At 37.4% G+C, this 16,699-nt stretch overlaps 1 long non-coding RNA gene and 1 other non-coding gene across 2 annotated transcripts; both read right to left on the bottom strand.

Moving 5' to 3' along the window:
• Positions 1-785: 785 nt before the first annotated feature.
• LOC125588832 lies at positions 786-8,773 on the bottom strand. Its single transcript, XR_007325011.1, has 7 exons — positions 8,384-8,773; positions 8,157-8,257; positions 7,891-8,012; positions 7,478-7,521; positions 7,305-7,393; positions 4,589-7,229; positions 786-4,473 (listed from the first exon to the last, which is right to left on the bottom strand). It is a non-coding gene; the product is annotated as an uncharacterized LOC125588832 (long non-coding RNA).
• On the bottom strand, positions 2,381-2,485 carry LOC125589514. Its single transcript, XR_007325698.1, has one exon. It is a non-coding gene; the product is annotated as a U6 spliceosomal RNA (small nuclear RNA).
• Positions 8,774-16,699: the final 7,926 nt, after the last annotated feature.

Genomic DNA, 16,699 nt, shown 5'->3' with positions numbered 1-16,699 from the left:
TCTTTCTCGAGATTGGTCTCGTCCTCTGCTTCTGTTTTGACCACGAGTCTCTTCTCTACCTTTTCTATCAACAATGTTAGCTTCTGAATAAGAACTCGAACCTCGCTCCTTCCTGCGAACTTCTTCGTTTAGAAGGCTATCAGTGACGGTGTCCATGGTAAGCTTTCCCTCCGGTGCTGAATTGCTTAGAGTGACAACTAGTGTGTCCCAACTCTCCGGTAGTGAACTAAGGAGTAAAAGGGCTTGCATTTCGTCTTCAACCTTCATATCAACTTTGTTAAGCTGATTTAAAATCCCCTTGAAATTGTTCAAGTGCTCCATCATGCTCTGGCGATCCTTGTACTCCAACTTCACCAACCGTCGAACAAGAAGAGCTTTGTTTCGAGGTGTTTTCTTTTGAATCATGGATTCAAGTTTTGTCCATAATTCAAAAGCATTTGTGTAGGTAGAGACATGTTCAAAGAGAGATCGGTCGACATACTTGCGTATTACGGCAACCGCTTTTCTATTAAGAATCTCCCATGCTTTATCATCCTTTCCTTCCGGCTTATCCTTCATGATGATGGGCTCATGCAAATCCTTGCAATAAAGGTGATCTTCCATCATCGGTTTCCAATAAGAGAAGTTGTCCGTCGTGAGCTTGAACATGTCACCTTCAAAGGTAACGGTGGCCTCCATTTTCACTTCTTCAAAGATAACGGTAACCTTGCTCTGATACCAGCTGTTGGGAAAGATAGCGTATAATATTTTCTTCGAGAGGTTAAGATTGAATGTAGACGGTTTATGTTTGAGATAACCTTCGTATTTTAGGAAATGAATTTTTACTAAGGCTTGTGTTTGGAGATTTCTTAAAGACTCTTAGAACTCTTTATGAAATGTTTTCTCTCTATTCTTTTTCTTGATTCTTAGATGATACAAATGGTGCCAAGCACCCATATTTACAAGTGAAGAAGCAAATTCTAACATGTTCTAGATTTCTCTAAATTATTATCTTATTTCAAAATATCTAACATTAATTATTCTACTCCATAACTTTCTCTATTCTTCTTCATAATTCTAGATAATTCTTTCTCCTTATGTTTTTCTTTTGGACTCTTAATATGGATCATGATTTTGGGTTTTGGGCTAATGGAGGAAAAAACCAACAGGTGGTGGATAAGATTAGTTTATGTGTACGAAGATTAAGAAGCTCAATCGATGTCATCTCTTGTGTGTTGGATTCATACACAAATGCATAATCAGGGTCGGCTCAACACTGTTAAGGGTCCTAGGGCAAAAGATATTTTTTTTTACCCTCTAAAATTACATGTAGATAATGTTTAAAATGTTTTTAAAATTTAATCAGTAATATTTTGTAATGAAAATAAAACTATATACATATCAAATAATTTGGGTCCTTTTCAATTTTATTTATTATATTTATAATTTTTTATATATAAAAATATAGATTTTTTAAAAAATTGGACCCCTTAATTAGTATTATACGAGGGGACACGAGCTTGGGTCCGGGACGGTCGCACCGCTTGTCCCCCTAATAAGCCGGCCCTATGCATAATTAATATTTGAGATCCATTTTATAAAAAAAAATTATCAACAACTTTACGATTCTATCAATAATTTAGGTAGATATTTATTTTTGTAAAACATATTTTGATTGGATTTGTTAGAATGTTTCATTTGATTCGGTTGACTGAATGTGTTATCTACATATTCTTTTGGTATGTTCTTTTGGGGAAGATATTCGAAAAAGGGTCCCATTCGAAAAAGATATTCGAAAAAGGTTGGATATTAACATATACGGTATATAATCTATGCGTGTCAATCAGGATGGATGGGGTCAAAACGGCAAAGTTCAACGACAAACACTTGCTTCGGAACATTTATGTCTAGACTAGTTTGGATGTAAGCACAAGTTAAAGGCTTATCTCCGACCATGGGAACTGCAACACCGCAGGCAATGAGCAGATCAGGTTGGATTGTACATATTATATTCCATCAAAACCAAACTAGCGCAAGACCACCTGACACATTGTAATTTGCAAATATGAACAATGGCGTAGCAGATATATATAACTAAACAGGTATCAGGTTAAATAGAAATTCAATTTTGTGAGCGAATCTAACAAATAATTGGGAATTATGTTCCCGATCATCAGAGTTGCAACAACGAACGCCGTCAATTTCGCTGGTATATTCTGAAAAATCAATCCTTGAATTAAATGACAAAAACTCATGAAATGATACTTTCGAACAAGAACATGCACGATTCAACCAAAAAAACTGAAATTAGAGTTTTAAGTTTTCAAAGACAGAACTGAGTTTGACACTCGAGTAACATTCATGAAAAGATATATCTAATTCATGAAAGAAAAATTATCCTAAGAATTTGGACAATTTTTCGATTTGTGTGTGTCTTTCTTGCGCATGGGCCATGCTAATCGTCTCTGTATAGTTTCAATTTTATTCGGATATTTCCGAAAGGACAATTATTGTGTTGACTCTAACCATATCTGAACACTGGTTTCTATGTTATGATAAATGATGTGCGAAGAAGATAACTAAAAGTTGGGTCTGTTTTAGGCCATAAAATATAGAGCTAATTGGGTGAAAAACATAAGAAGAAGCGGAAATTATGCAAGTGCCATAGGAGAAAAAGTTTTGCTTACATGGCGTAATAAATCGGATTAGAAAGACAAAACTACCCCTGATCCTTGGCGACTCGACTTCCAGGTAGGGTCCTATGCATACTATGACATTTGAGATTTACTAAGATTTAGCTATATCGTAGAAATAATTGGTTTTGATATTATGATCTTGCCTCGGTAACCGATTATAAACAGTGCTCTCTAAAAGATGATTTCTATCCACAAGATCTCTGAATTTTTTAAATAAATAAAAATACTATTTTTTCCTTATCTTTATCTTCTTTCTCTATCTTCTTCCTCTGCTTACTTTTTTATTTTTCTAATGAATCCAAACAAAATCAAAGTATGTGTTCCACCATAATGATCTACACAATCAGCTGATTACAATCAATCCTTCATGGACTCAGACCCAAACAAGAGCATGCCCCCTCACAGAATTTGTTCCTCTTTCGTTAAAGATTCCTAGGTTTACAGCTCCGACGATCAAGACCACATTACCTCAGAACGAGTTTGTGCACAAATCGAGAAAAGGTCTCTTGATGGTTTCATCACAAAGAAAAGCGCTATCTTCGTATTACATAATTCAAGTTAATATGAGAAAATATGTTTATATATACATATATAATCTTTAGCCGGTTAATATGAATATTAAAGATGTTATTAATAATTGTAGCAGGTAACTAATATCATAGTCGGTTAAGTGTGCCATTCTTTTGCTAAAATATGTGACCATCGAATAAATTATGTTACCACCTGTTATCAAGTAACCAATAATTAGAGATTCATTCTTACCACAGTAGCACAATGAGATTTCTAATGGATTAGAAGTTTTTTTTAACATATTTACCAACAATTTAATCCATAATATGTTCTAATATTTTGTTAGCCAGCTAACAATGTTAATTATCCCGTCTAATAAATTATGAAACCATATATTATTTTTGGTTTGTTACTATGCACCAAAAAATATTTTAACCGTCTAACACAATTACAATATCATTTATTTATTTTAAAACCATGTAAAAACTGATATCTGTATATGTACTGGTAATGTCAACTGGCATTGACATATCCGCAGAGAACCTTCTAGATAAAATCATATTTTTCTCGGACAATCAAAAACACATCTTCTGATACCAAACGACGAGCCATGCGCTCACCATCTCCCTGGTTTAAACCTTAAATATTTATTGACCATGTGCCCAAAGCATAGGTCTATTTCTATTTCTGGCATAAATCCATCACGTAACTCATTCGAGTTATCATCTCCATCACATATTGGATTTGACGACTAAATCAATTATTTCTCCATATAATATTTTGTCAAACTGGTTAATTTTCTTGATTCAAATCCAAAGAAACAATCACATAATGTATTTCATTCTAACCATAGTGCTAAAGTAAGATTTCTAATGAACTGGAATTTTTTTAATTATTTACCCATAATATGTTTACAAAATGTTGTTAGCCGGCTAAAAACATTAAATATTCTGGCTAATAAATTATATAACCGTCTATTGTTTTTGGTTTGTGACAATACTAAAATATTATTGTTGCCGTCTAACATAACTTACATTATAGTTTCACTATTTATAACCCGTGTAAGTGAAATGATATCCTTATTTTTAGCATCATCTGTGTTTCAGCTGGTGATCTGAGGTCTGGCAGTTTCCATAAGAATGAACATCATCTATCTTTGGGACAAAGCTTCTGCAATAAGTACCAGAAGCATCATCCTTGCTTTTAGCATGTTCTCCATTTTTTCCTTCAAACTGATTAACTTCCCCTTTTCTCCAAGCGCTTACACCTCCAGTTTTCAACTATAAAACTATAAACAGAGCCAATTGAGGAATAAATAAATATGATTTTTTTATTAGTCCCGTAGCTAAACTTCAACAAGAACACACAAAATGAGAGGGAGATGAGGTAATAGGCTGTAAAACCTGGTAAGGATTTTCCGGCGAGGCACGGAAGATGAAACGCGAGGACGGCGTGAAACCCAAAAAGAAGAGAGAAGTGGTAGAGAGAGATCTCCATGGCCGTAAACAAAGATAGTATTCCTAGATTGAAGAGATTGTGGCGTCCAGATGTGTGAGCAATAGAGAGAGAGAACGATTTTGAATTTCAAAAAGTTTGATAATAGGCAAAAGAGAGAACTCAATTTGATCTGACGTTACAAAAAGATATGAGTGCAGGAAGTAAAATCTATCCAAATCTTTTTACAAGATTTTGTCTATCAAAAACGTAAAGTTCATTTTGCAGGAGTAGGAGCAGCAGAGTCACAATGAATTATGCACAGTAACAACACAGTGGCCGTTGGTATATACTATATAGTTAACTAGGGTAGGGCGGGTTTTCAAATGAAAAAAATAATTAAACTTCTATATATATTAAAGATATTTAATCTTCAATAAAAACGTATATTTGTTTTAAATTGTTCTTATTGTTCTTGTCAGCGTATATGTTATTGTTCTCAAATGTTGAACTGGAAACCAACCATTCATGCTCCACAGCTTCCGACGTCGAAGATGACATCATCTTCTCCACCACCTCTTCTTCATGATCCGTTTCACAATTCTTCTTATTCGTTGAGATTTTAACCTATAAATAATGTCACGGACATGTGTCAAGAATTCAACAATCACTGGCTTTATGAAATGTTAACAAAACATAACTTGTGTCTCACCTCCTTGTCCGAGTTATTTTATCTTGCCCGATCGATTGTTCTCGCTAGGACACGCGTTTCTGATCAGGAACCAAACGCTGAGATGAATCTGTCTCACCAAGCTCGGTATTAACTCTATCCAGCCTAGAGTTGGAGGTATAAGGTACCGAGGTCGTAGTAGTAGTCTCTCCGGAGACGTTTCCGTTTTGATGTTGCTCAATAGCAATCACGGAGGATCGAGCTGCTCGCCAAGAGGGCTGAGTTTAAAGGAAAAGTTAATGTCTCGTAAGAGTAAAGCGGCAGTGTAGAAATATACAACCGATTCCGGTTACAGCCGCCGCTTGAGAAGACCTCAACGAATCAGTGAAATGGAGAAGCTCCACTTCTTGTATAGGCGGAAGATCTATCAACGATGTGAAAGCCCCGGCGTTCTCGGGAGTTAGCATTGTTAGCTGCCAAATACTCAAACATTGGTGATCATGTATTAAATAAATATAGAATTTATCTCCGACCAATACATGTTGAATCACTGATTTGTATACATATTTTGTTTGAAGATTTATGTTTTGCGATTCAATTATTTCTAAAAAAAAATTATACTGACATATATGTCAAAAGTTAATATTTTTAAATATATGTAACTCCTGAAGACGGGGAAAATGTGAAAGTCACAAAAACATCATGATCTCAATCCATTGTTTCTACTTCTCAGAGTTTAAATAATTTTTTTTATTTGTATTCGATATTATTGTTTATTTGGTTTATTAGGTAAGACATTTATTTTAATTTTGGATTTTATAAATATATATATGGATGATTATTTAAATTTGGAATTAATTTAATTTTGTTTTTAAAATTAATGTATTCAATTATAATTTATATTTTTAAAGCCCAAAAACACACAAAAAAAACTATAGCTTTTTCAGGGTTGGCAGGGCTTTGAAATATTTTGGCCCAAAACTTTTGCGGACCAAAGCAGACTCAAATAACAATGGAATTTGCGGGTTTTGGGCAGGGCAGGGCGAATTAACCCAATTGACACCCCTAGCTTTATCCTATTGAATTATTCTCAATTTTTCGGAAAGAGTTTGCGCTTTATAATGGGTCTTCATTTCATATGTATTTCCGACTGAAGTTAGTGTGTTCGTGTTTTTAAAAAAAATTGTTGTTACATGTAATTTCTGTGTTATGCATACAAATATTTTGAAGATCACTTAGCCTCATAACTCCGGTCTGTAATTTTGTACAAAGTTAACTAATACTATTCGTTCTTCAATATGAAGCTAAAGAAAATATAATTTATTTGAGATTTGAAAAAGCAAAATGTTGAAGTAGGTATGTTAGATGTTGCAGGGGAATGGTAGCTATGTTGTGTCAGATTGAAGCCAATATCTTTCTCATATGCTTGTAGTAGCACGTCCTGCAACAATTCTCAAGGTTATTGGCGTGGCAGCTACTTCCTCACAGAGATGATGTCACATAGCAACTTCTTGTTCTCTTCCTAGAAACGAAGAAGCCATATGACGATAGTATGTCTACACTGACGGGTATTCAAATCGTTCAAAGGAAATCGTCTAGCCAACGCTCCCAAACCGGTTTGCATCAACATACAAACTCGGCAAGCTCTTGTTCTTGTAAATTCCAGCTGCAACATACACTATATCTTTGTCATTAGCCCAGTTATTTAGCGCCTCCGTTCTTTAAGAGTCTTGTTCTGGTCCAGAACCTATCCTTCGACCACGTGGCGCCTGTCATGTCTTGATACGTCACGGTTATGCTGCAGGAACACTGCAAGACCCCGAAATGTCGATCTAGTAAATCCCTAGAGTGTTCATCTCAGGCAAGAGCTCAACAACCTTTGAGGATATATCCATTTTGTGATCTCCACCGAGTCTACTCACACGTGAACCTCGATTTCTCTGTTCAAAAAAAAAACTTACTCATTTCTCATTTCTAATATTTGCAGTTTACGTATAGTGTTGCAGAATCTATACCAGCTATTATTTTTATGGCAAAGTGACTGAAAAGAGTCAATTCACCAGCTTGATTCAAAGTTGATAGCAAGGAAAGCTCAGAGGCCAATCTGGAGAAAAGGAAAAAAAACTCTGAATCCAACATTTCTTGCAACATATTATCTCAAACATTTTATATTTCTTATTCCTCTTACCTGGGATACTGAGAAGAATCATCAGACTCAAGATGGAGAAGTAACTGTGACAGCAAAAATGAGTTCTTGTAAGCATCCATACATATTTGTTTTAGTGAAAAACAAAGAGAAGTCCCATGTCCGAGAATTCAAACATGGTTCTTTAATGAATGGATAAAGAAATTCAAATAATGCAGACGACCATCAAGTTGAGATCTGAGTAGAAATATTATTAGCAGATATCCCCACTTAAGTAGCCCTTGAATTTATTGCATCAAATATAGTTTAGAAATGAGATATAAAAAGAGAAAGAGCTACAAATGATTAATACATGTCTAAAACCAAATCATTATCATTGTCAGAGCGTAGAGAATATGATCATGTACCCTTTTATCGATCAAGAAGATCTCAAATTAGTTTTAAGCAAATGATACCTCTTCGTACCAAAGCTTTGACAACTTGAGCCCTATTCTTGACTGTTTTCAATCCTTCAGCCACAAAATCATCCTTAATCCAGCCATATAATTCAGAGGCTTGGTTTCAGATATATATCCATCTGTACAAAACAAATGATAAAGAGCAATCACGGTCTCATAAATCACAACTTTTCGGAGCAATGAACGCAAGCCTGAATCAGCGTAGACGGCGTGACGGTGTAAGACGAAGAAATAGCAACTAAAATCGGTGTTAAATAGGAAACCTGAGAATCAAGAAGGAGCATGTCGACTCCCATGAGATCTCCACCACGGCCTCCCAGAAACGGAGCAGGCGAACTTGAACGGTGGAGGAAGAGCGGCCGTTCTGTAAATCAGAGAGGAAGACCGGAGCGTTAGCCATTTCGGTTATTGTGATGCTGCTTAGTTTAAAATGAATGAGAGGATGATTCTAAAAGCAGGAACTCATAATTTTTTATAGCAGAACTTTCACCTACTTGCAGTCCCAGGAGTCGCATTTAATATAGATGATGGGTGCTCGATTGATGGAGGGCTTTATGACAGAATTTCGGTTACTGGTCTCATCTCGCAACCGACATGAAGACGGTGAAAGATCGGCTGCGCGATAAGGGAACTCTAGTTCTGTCTCGACATCGTATGCCAGAGACGAAAGCTATGCGCAAAACCCTAATACTAAAACGGCGTTAAGAAGAGCGTTTACATCTGGATGAATTAATTGATGGGCTCGCAAACAAAAAGACATGTAAGACCCAGTTTAACTAAATATCCACGAAACCACATTTAAATGAAACGCGGCATGTCTGTGTGTTTAGACACGTGTCACCTTCTGGAAAGGGTATTTTCTGACGTGGCTGAACGAGGAGGAGCGAGTTGTTTACTTTATATTAATAGAAGATAGATTATGGGAAAGTTTTTTGGTAGGAGCACTAATTTCTCTAAAATATAACGTACTCAGAAGTTTTTATAAGGCATGGTTTGATATTACAATTGATATTACAAGACTACCAAAAAATCACATATAAATCATAACATGGATCGACTTTATATATGCCTTTCTCAATTCATTGTTTTTTCTTTCTTTTGGAATTTTTTTTAATTTCCATTAATAACAAATAATTACAACAACATAACAACAAAAGCAACCCCGAAAACACCACAGACTACAACAATGTCGTGAAGGAAATCGGATATGAAGGCCCAAACTCAAGCAGGAAACAACTGCAGTCCCTATGAAGATAGTTAGGTGCTGAACAACTCGCTCAAGACCAGCAGCATTAGGCAGTCCTCCTCAAGACGAGCAAGAGCAGGACCAGAATCAAGACAATGCCGAACCTATCAACCGACTGATTTAACAATTCCCCAAAGAGAAACAGCCTCCGATCACAGACAAGGAGTGCAGCACCGAGACACAAAACCAGGGACCAAACACTTGCGTCAACCGCACAAGATACAACAATCACCAATCCGTGTTCCACAAACGAGCAGAGAGTAGCCCAAAGCGATTCATCTCGGGTTTGCCATGGCTCGACAAAGCTGTCAAGACCTAAAAACAGAGCACAAAGGAGAAGAAGAGGCTTACATTGAAGGGCAAGACACAGCTCCAATGCGGGTAGATAGCGGATATAAACCGGTGGAGAAGACCCACCACCACCACCGAACTCAAAAAAAACTCCAAGGCTGAAAACACAGAAAGCGGACTGGACGACGGCAAACGAAACCGGAACAAAAAATATTTTGTTATCTCGACTGTTTTCAAAATTTTTTGCCAGATACAATATATTTCATAAATTAATATACTGACAGTATCTTCTAAATCCATCAATTTTTGTGCATATACAATAATTTCCATAAAATATTATTTGATAAATTAATATTTCACTCAGTTCTTTCAAATTAGTTCATTAAATCAATAGAAAACACAGGTAAAAGTCATTAAAATCCCAATCCAGCTAAGTCAGTTCATAAGCTATTGGCTCATTTTGTAGACAATAAGTTTTGCCAATTTTGATTTTTAAAATGATCTGAAACTTATAGTTGAAAGAGAAGCATTCAGAATTGAAACCAAATCTCCCTAGTTGACTTTTCAATGTTAAAGAAAGTTGAAGGTAGAGATGCCCAGACACTATATATGATGTTCATATAAAAACCTCCATCCTTGAAAATTTGTGTAATCTGCAAATATAAGTAAGTCACTAAAATGACTAAATAGTAAGTCAAATTATGGATATCAAATCGCATGAATCATATACACCAACTATACATTTAATAAAAATTTCGACTAGGCTTTCAAATCATTTGAGTTTGCACAAGGCTTGATTTGAGAAAGTTTTGACTTTTTTCTTCAGTTCTACGAACCACGATATACCAAAAATGTACCTTCTTAATTAAAATTTAATTGTTATTAGCTCATACAAAGGGATTAAACATAGTATTGTTTTTCTGTTAGATTTTCTTTTTTGGTTGAATGTAAGATGATTTTTTGTTAATGTCATTTTGTGTATTTGCCAGTTTTCAACGGCATAAATCACACGACTCTCTTCTCTATATCTTTTACTTTTAGTGACTCGTAACCACGACAACACGACCAGGGCCGTCTCAAAAAATTTTAAGGCCTGTTCAAAAAAATATTAACTATATATTTAATGATATAATGAAATAGTTTTAAAACTTAATAGTTTATCTATATATATTTGAAGTTTCTCTTTAAATTATAAACTATAAATTTAAGAATATATCTTAAATTTTAAAATTTTAAACCAAATATATGTATTTATTTTTAAAAATATCTTAATATTTTTTAGTTATAGAGTCGGGCTCTGTTCGACCGCTCCAGTAACACATGCTATTAGACGGCCCTGGGCACGACCATACAATACGTAATACATGATTTCATGAATCATCCCACTAAGCTTTCACGTTTACACAGTTAGGCTTGTACTTTCTTCCAAAACTTTTCCTGATAATAGACTTTAGTTATAGTCTTATACATCAACCAAAATATCAGCTAACAATTATACATATATATATATATATCGACTACCATTTATATATCAATGTGTCCCTATCTAGTTTATGTATTTATGCAATCTTGTTAAAAAATTATATACATATATATAATTGTATATACAATGCTTTACGACATGATACATGAAATGCATCGAGGAAAGTCTCAGATGTATGGTTAGTTTCACGCATGCCTCTTCGATCTTGTTGTAACAATTGTGAGAAGAAACAGATGCGGAAACAGATGAATAAAAACGATGTTACAACGACACAGAGATTTAACGTGGTTCACCAACTTGGCTACGTCCACGGGCAAAGAGAAATCTTATTATTAGAGGCGATATTGAGTTTACAGAGTGCAAGTTCATGGCTACTTCGAATACAAGATATATATAGTAACATCTCGCATCTAAAACTCTAGACTAAACGGACTCATGGGCCTAAGCCCACGATCAGATGTAACATCCATAATAACTTGATGCAACGCTCTTGATGCAACTAAGTCGGTATGATGTACGTGATGTAACATCCATCGCCTAGATGTAACATCCAGATTCAAGGCATATCAACAATTCTCCACCCTGACTTGAATCCTCTCAATAACAGATGTACCAGACCAGATGCACCTTCAAGTGCCAAATGTACCAGATGCGCTTCTTTGCGCTAGATGTACCATCGCTCTCTTTGCCTCATATGTCCCTTCGGACCAGATGTACTGCTTAGACGAACCATACGCCATTTAACGACCATATGCTCAACTAGAACCAGACGTTCGTTATCAGCCAGATGTCTCAATAGACCAGACGTCCTTACGGACCAGATGTCCTTACGGACCAGATGTCCTTACGGACCAGATGCCCCGACGGGCCAGATGTCCTTGCGGACCAGATGCCCCTTCGGGCCATATGCCCCTTAGGGCCATCCTAACAGTTTGAAATGTTTAGCAAGTCTAAGCAATGCTTAAACTTGTTGTGAGGAACCGGATTTATGAACATGTCAGCGGGATTATCTGCAGTTCCTACTTTCTTCAGTTCAATTCGCTTCTCATCTCTCAAGAAGTTATACCTCACATCAATATGCTTCTTTCTCTCATGATGAACCTGATCCTTGGCTAAGCATATAGCGCTCAAACTGTCACAATACACAGTAGCCTAATCTTGATGCAAACCAAGATCATTAACCAATCCTCTAAGTCATATTCCTTCCTTCGCAGCTTCTGTCAGCACCATATACTCTGCCTCAGTAGTAGACAATGTCACTGTAGACTGTAAAGTCGCCTTCCAGCTAACCACGGAGCCGCCCAAGGTGAACACATAACCAGTCATAGATCTTCTGATGTCCACATCTACAACATAATCAGAATTAGAATAGCCTGTTACCAATCGCATCCATAGATGAGACCAACATCAGATGTGCCCTTTAGATACCGGAAAATCCGCTTCACAGCTGCCCAATGCTCTTTCCCAGGTTGTCCCATAAACCTGCTAACCACACTGACTGCATGTGCCAGATCTGGTCTTGTGCAGACCATTGCATACATCAAGCTTCCTACAGCGCTAGCATAAGGAACTCGAGACATATACTCTGTCTCTTCTTCAGACTGAACCTCATACATGGTAAGATGAAGATTTGATGCACACGGAGTACTAATAGGTTTAAATGAAGACATTTTGAACCTTGTCAACACCTTAATAATGTAGGCCTTCTGTGACAAGAACAACTTCTTCTTCTCCCTATCTCTGAAGATCTCCATCCCTAGAATCTTCTTTGCTGCACCCAAATCCTTCATCTCAAATTCAGAACTCAGAAGCTCCTTCAGCTTCTTGATGTCACACATTTTCTCTGCAGCTATCAGCATGTCATCCACGTAGAGCACCAAATAGATGAATGTGTCATCTTTCAATTTTCTCATGTAGACACAACAATCATAAAGACTTTTGATGTAGCCCAACTTGATCATATAGCTGTCGAATCTCTTGTACCATTGTCTGGGAGACTGCTTAAGTCCATAAAGGGACTTCTGAAGCTTACACACATAGTCTTCTTTTCCAGGAACTCGGAAACCATCCGGCTGAGTCATGTATATCTCCTCCTTAAGCTCTCCATGAAAAAACGCAGTCTTCACATCGAGTTGCTCAAGCTCCAAGTCCTGACGTGCTACCAGCGCTAGCAACACTCTGTTGGAAGTATGTCTGACCACTGGTGAAAATATCTCATTGTAGTCTACTCCCTCTCTCTGACTAAAACCTCTTGCAACAACCCGAGATTTATACTTAACTCCTTCTGTCGGCGATGCTCCATCCTTAATCTTGTAGATCCACTTGCATGTAACAACTCTTCTCCCTGGTGGTAATGTGACCAAATCCCATGTTTGATTCTTCTCATGAGACTCCATTTTGTCTCCCATTGCTGCATGCCATTTCTCATACTCGGGACAAGAAACAGCTTCCATGTAAGTGGATGGTTCATACGTATCCACTTCCTCTGCAACCTGAAGTGCATAACCCACCATATCATCAAAATGATATCTCTCTGGTGGCATGACATCAACCCTTCTTGGTCGATCCTTCGCGATGCTACGCTTCGTAGCATCAGGTGGTAGAGTCTCTGTAGACTCCAACTGAACTTCTTCTACACGCTCCTCTTGATTTTCTGTGTGTTCCTGTACATTGATCACTTCATGATCATCTTGCAGCTCCACCCGTTTATCAATGCTACCTTTCTCTGCTTCAGAACTGGACCATGAGCTTCTAACCATAGATGCTTCATCGAAAATAACATTCCTGCTTAGAATCACTCGGTTTTCTGATGGAGACCAGACCTTGTATCCCTTGGCTCCATCGCCGTAGCCCATAAAAACTCCCTTCTTTGCTCTCGGCTCTAGTTTACCTTCACTTACATGATAGTAAACAGTGCAACCGAACACTCTTAGAAGTGAATAATCAGCAGATCTACCTGACCACACTTCAGAAGGTATCATGCACTCGATGCATGTGTGGGGACCGAGATTTATCAAGTAACAAGCCGTGTTGACTGCTTCAGCCCAAAACCGCTTCTCCAGACCAGCATTCGAGAGCATGCACCTTGCTCTCTCTAGCAATGTCTGGTTCATTCGTTCTGCTACACCATTCTGCTGTGGTGTTTCTCTGACTGTAAGATGCCTTGCAATCCATGCATCCTTACAAAACTGATTGAACTCTGTTGAGCAGAATTTCATACCGTTATCAGTACGAAGTCGCTTCACCTTCTTCTATGTTTGATTCTCCACCAATATTTTTCACTCCTTGAAGCTACTGAATGCTTCACTTTTTTGATTCATAAAAATTATCCAAGTCTTCCTCGAATAATCATCAATCATAGACACAAAATGTATGTGACCTTTCAGTGACTCTACTCTAGATGGACCCCAACAGTCTGAATGGATGTAATCGAGTGTGCTTTTTGTTCTATGAATTGCCTTATGAAAGCTCTTTCGATGCAGCTTCCCAAATACGCAGTGCTCACAGAACTCTAGACTCTTGGTCTTGTGACCACAGAGAAGACCTTGCTTCGATAGAAGTTGCATCCCACGTTCACCCATATGTCCAAGCCTCATATGCCACAGCTTAGTCATATCTTCCTCTGAGATCTCTGGTGATGCAACATTTGCTGAACCTGTAACGGTAGTACCCTTCAGCAAATATAGAGTATCGTTCATGAAACCCTTCAAAATCACATCAGAATCCTTGCAGACATTCAGAACTCCATCGCCACCCGAATATTTGAACCCTCTACTGTCCAGAAGACTCATGGATATCAAATTCTTTGTCATTGATGGAACATGCCTAACCTCGTTCAATGTGCAGAATCTACCATCATGTGTCCTGAGCTTGATTGAGCTGATCCTAGCAATCTTGCAGACAAAATCGTTTGCCATCTTAATCTTGCCGTCAAGTACCTCTGTGTACTTCGAAAACCACTCTCTCCTCGGTGTCATATGGTAGGATGCTCATGTATCCAGAACCCACACATCAGAAGAGTGTGTGTGTCCGTGCACAACAAGAGCGATGTCACTATCATACTTGGCTTCATCCTTAGCTACTGCAGCAGATCCAGACTGCTGCTCCTTCTTCTTCTTGGGACAGTCTGACTTCCAATGTCCCTTCTCTTTGCAATAGTTGCAAGTATCAGTTGGCTTAAGACCTCATGGAAACGATTTTCTGTCTTTCGACTTCCTTTTGTTCTCATGTCCCTTCACACCACTGACAAACAATCCTGAAGCTTGATTGTTTGTCCCTGAGCTGGATGCCTTATTGCGTAATTTCCGACTGTGAAGCGCCGACCTAATTTCTTCCAGTCTCATTGTATCTTTGCCAACATTGAACGATTGCACGAAGTTCTCGAAAGAGTTCGGCAAAGATACCAACAGGATTAGAGCAGCGTCTTCATCCTCCACCTTAACATCGATGTCACGCAGCTCGAGTAATATCGAATTTAACTTGTCAAGATGGTCGTGAAGCTCAATACCTTCTTGCATACGCAAGGCAAAGAGGCGTTGCTTCAGAAGTAGCTTGTTCGTTAGAGATTTTGTCATGTACAAGCTCTCCAACTTCTGCCACAAACTAGCAGTAGTTTTTTCATCTGACACTTCGATGATGATCTCGTCTGCTAGACACAACAAAATTGTTGAGAACGCCTTCTCTTCTAGAGTCTCCAAATCAGCTGCTTCATATTTCTTCCCTGACAATGGTCCCCAGATGCCTTGTTGCTTCAACAACACCTGCATCTTAATCTGCCAAAGACTGAAGCTATTTCTCCCATCAAACTTGTCGATCTTCGCTCTTATTCCAGACATCTTCTCACTAGATCACAACCCGAAGCTCTGATACCAGTTTGTTGTAATTGTGAGAAGAAACCGATGCGGAAACAGATGAATAAAAACGATGTAACAACGACACAGAGATTTAACGTGGTTCACCAACTTGGCTACGTCCACGGGCAAAGAGAGATCTTATTATTGGAAGCGATATTGAGTTTACAGAGTGCAAGTTCAGGGTTACTTCGAATACAAGATATATATAGTAACATCTCGCATCTAAAACCCTAGACTAAGCGGACTCATGGGCCTAAGTCCACGATCAGATGTAACATCCATAATAACTTGATACAACGCTCTTGATGCAACCGAGTCGGTATGATGTACGTGATGTAACATCCATCGCCTAAATGTAACATCCATCGCCTAAATGTAACATCCAGATTCAAAGCATATCAAGAGATCCATCCTGATCAAGAAAGAAATAAAACTGTGCGACTAACTCGGTGAAATAATATTATCGAATATTCCAACCGAGTTAACGAGAGAACCACTGATCTATGTGACTTTGCCACAGACCACATATCCGAATATTCCATTGGTACAAAGCGCAGAAAGATACAATTTTTTTTTTTGAATTATTGGAGTCTAAAATATGAATCATAATGTGACATCACATCACATGTATGACTTTGCCACTTTACCAAATAACAATATTATAAGATTAATAGCATGGAAAATGGAATGATCTGCTTAGCATCATATAATCCTCTAGTGTATTTTATATAATGCTATTTTTCGTTCACCATGCAGGAGTTTACGATTCAGTTATTTATATATGTTTAATTTATCAATTTATCGTTGACTATGGGTTTTAGTTTTCTGCCAAATGATTATATGAAACGAATATATGAAACTATTTTTTAACACATACGAAACTATATTTTCTTTTGTAAATCTGCTTATTAATATTAGGTGATTTTCAACGCT

Source organism: Brassica napus, chromosome C6 (genome assembly GCF_020379485.1).
Source record: "Brassica napus cultivar Da-Ae chromosome C6, Da-Ae, whole genome shotgun sequence".
NCBI classification, from domain to species: Eukaryota; Viridiplantae; Streptophyta; class Magnoliopsida; order Brassicales; family Brassicaceae; genus Brassica; species Brassica napus.
The sequence above is the reverse complement of the archived record's forward strand: the minus strand, read 5'-3'. Positions and strand labels throughout refer to the sequence as shown.